Here is a 3,789-nt window from a genome sequence, read left to right on the forward strand (position 1 = left end):
TTTGAAAAATTGGATTTTGCATGTTTCATTGTTTGGTGCATTTATATTAACTAAAGCCAATTCTATGTCGTTCAGTTGCACGTTGATTAATAATTTTCGTCCGACGTTTGATCTGTGAGTATCACGGATATTAGTGTCAAATCCATTTTTAATAAGTATTGAAACCCCTCTGCTAAATTTTAAATCTGAAAAGCAGTGTATCGCTTTTCCATACTATGAAAAATTATACAACGATTCGTTTTCTTCAATGAAATGCGTTTCCTGTAAAAAGGCAATATCGAGTTTTGAATGTTTTAGCCAATTATAATATTTTGAACGCTTTTCTTTGGTATTTATACCTTTTGCATCAATATATACTCATTTAAGGTTGCCCATGCTTCAAACAAAAATCATACTACAGAAAAACATTTCTATTTACCTTAAACAGAAACAAAGACATTGTCAATTGAAGTTCGAGTTAATGGTTTGGATCTTATGCGAGCACAAAAGGCAAGGGTGCAATTAGCCCTTTCCGCCGCGATTTTTACAGTCAAGTGCATTACTTTTAGGATATTTCATTTTGGTTCCCGAGACGCCACTCTAAATCGTTGTGAGAGTCGCAAGTTGAGATATGGATCTTTATCTTGGGGTAGTCTGTGTGAGAGTCATTTGTTTCATTCTGGTTCTATCTCTAGGGGTATTCTGTACGAAGGCTATTTGTTGAGATCTGTTTTTCTCTATTGGGGTAGTTTGAAGAGACTGGGTGTGATTAGGAGGTTGGTGGAGACGCGAGGCGATTTCTGAGAGAATGCAGCCAAGTTTGTTGGTGCCTGGCCAAGCCTCAACACACGTGTGAATGGTAACATCCTTGTCCAACCCAGAAGCCCATAAATCATCATATGTGGATTCATTAAAACACATGATTCTCTTTTTGATTTTTGAGAGAATCGGCGAAAACCGGAACTTGTTCAGCTTTGGCCTCTATAATTTCTGTCATAATCTGGATTTGGTTTAACGAAAAGCTGGGTGACGGCAAGACGTGTTTCCCAATTTTTTTCGCATTTAGGACTAGTTGTGCTGAAGCTCTATGTATATCATCGCTACGCATCGCTTCCACGTATTGAAAGGCCTGTTCCGCAGACTAATGGTTTACACCAAATAATTGCAAATCACACGAGAAAAAGTGAGACAAACAGTTGTCTTAACCAGCAAAAGAAATAAGATTGGGTGCTGATTCAGTATGGTATTCACATTCGTAGTTTCCAGGTTCGTGACCTTCGGATTTGCAAATTTGGCAACGCTTATCGTTTGGGCATTCCTTAGTGTAGTGGTATTCCCCCCAACAATTCATACACAGTGGAGTGCGTTTGGTGGACGGTTGACCGTAGTGGTAAATAGTACATCTTAAACCGGCACAAATAGCTGTGCATGGAAGGAATATACCTTCGTCTAGCGCTTCGGTATAAATGAATCTATTACCGTTAAGGATAACGGTCATTTTTCTTAGTAACCGGATGACGAATGTTTTCGTACTTCAGGTCACTGGTGAGAGTAAGATCGAATTCTGGAAGCAATTTGATTTCTTCTTTGCCATCAACCGATAGAGGCACGCCTTTGATTGTTATTTTTAGAACACTTTCAGTAGTGGATATTCCCGCTAAATAAGGATTCGTGTGGTATACTCTCACATTTGTACTTCTAAGGTACATTCCCTCTGTAAGAAATGTTAATCTACTTTCCATTGAGCCGACATAAATTCTCTATAGATCTCTGTCTTTTTGAACACATTTTAAGTCATTTATCTTGTTTCCAACGGAGATCGACAGGTCAAAGTCTGAAAAGCGTGTAGATCCAACTGAATTTCGCAGTCCTTTGAATATACCGGTTTAAGCAATTCCATTGTCTTGGAATAGTGGTTATAAATTCGATCGGATAAGTACCGGACGTGAATTTTGCTCACAACACAAAGAAAGAAAAAGGCGAAAAATCCAAAAGTTTTTGAAAACACAAAATATTCACAGAATCAAACATGAACATTCCTAAATTTCTTGAAATATATCAGACACAGAGCAGACATAAACGCATTGAGCATAGCCCGTGTCACGCCACCTCCTCATCAAAAAATAGTACTTGCTTAAAAGAAGATTGATCGGTAGGATTTAAGTTTTATGAATAAATAAAGAGCAACATGAAAACATCAAGATACGTAATACGATTTAGAGGATCAATTTCCCAATATAAACGATGCACTGTTGATAATAAATTGATAAAATTAAAACCACATAGATCACATCATGCATGTGTATTTTAAACACAATTATGTTCCGACATTAGATACACACCGCAATAATTGAAAGTTGTGATTCATTATATAAATGAAGCAATAAAAGTATACTGTTGTACTTACAAATGCAAGGTGAAGATAACGAACAGTGATCAATCTCATAACTCCTACAAGCAATACAAAATAGATCGTTGGGCAAACAGGGACCCCTGGACACACCAGAGGTGGGATCAGGTGCCTGTTGACCGGTCACACCCGCCGTGAGCCCCATATCCTGTTCAGGTAAACGGAGTTATCCGCAGTCAAATCAGTGTGCCAAGAACGGCTTAACAATCGGTATGAAACACGTCAGACAGCATTTGACCCAATGCGAGGTTGTATTGACGAACTAGATCGTTGTAACGACCATAGAATTTGCGAAATGCTTACTTCAATCGAGACTATTGAAATCCCTGTACCATCGACTTGTTTGTCAGTAGCTTACCTCGATTTAAAAACTGACTATACCCAGAACAAGCTCTTTCATATCGAATCAGTTGAGATATATAAACACCATATGCAGGTGATAATGGAATATTTCTACATAAATGTGGGAAGTTGACGATGGAGAAGCTGAAATCATCCCGTTTGTCATACAGTTGAGTTGTTAGTTTGCCGTTAATGTCTACTTTCAATAAAATATCTAAGTATGAAGCAGAAGTGGACGACTCTGTGGTGCCCTTTATTTCGAGCTCACAGGGATATATCAAATCGACACATGAATGAAAGCTATCATTGTTAATAGACAAAACGTCATCGATATATCTAAAAGTCGAATTGAAGGTCACAGCGAGAGCTTTTTTCTTCTCACGTAGAAATTTTTGAATAAATTCTGCTTCATATGAATATAAAAACAGGTCAGCTATCAGCCCCACAGCCTGAGCAGTCAACTCGGGTTACTGACAGGGATTCGGTCAACGATGGGAATAATTTTCCCTTTTGTGGCAATTTTAATCAAAAACAATCAATCACACAGGGACATAACACCCAGGGCGGAGGACAAGGGGCCAAATATAACTAAGTCACCAACAAAATTTCAAAGCCAATGGGTATCTGCTATACCTTCAACAGGGGCACCTCCCTCCCTCATTTCGAAAGATACTGCTGTTTTGTATTTTGTACCTGCAGCCATTGGATTTGAATCTGAAGGACCAAGTGAAATATGTGGTTGAGCTGAAAAACTGAATTCTGACTTTGTGGAGCTGTGTCAAATCCATGGGGGTGCTCTGTGTGTGTTTCAGGCCTAAGGACACGGACTGTTGCAGTAGAGGTTCGAATACATTAAGTGCATCCATTGTGTTGGATATTTCTGCGACATTCTCTATAATAAACGTTAGTCCATACAGTACTAGAACTTTTGTGATGGATTTTACCAATTCAGTTGTTAACGGGGAAACTGCAGTTGAATAATTGTAACAGTGTTTAGGATACGTTCTGTATCGGATATGGTAATGTCACGACTATTGATTTGCATGTTGCGTTTTTAT

This window comes from Ostrea edulis, chromosome 3 (assembly GCF_947568905.1).
Source record: "Ostrea edulis chromosome 3, xbOstEdul1.1, whole genome shotgun sequence".
NCBI classification, from domain to species: domain Eukaryota; kingdom Metazoa; phylum Mollusca; class Bivalvia; order Ostreida; family Ostreidae; genus Ostrea; species Ostrea edulis.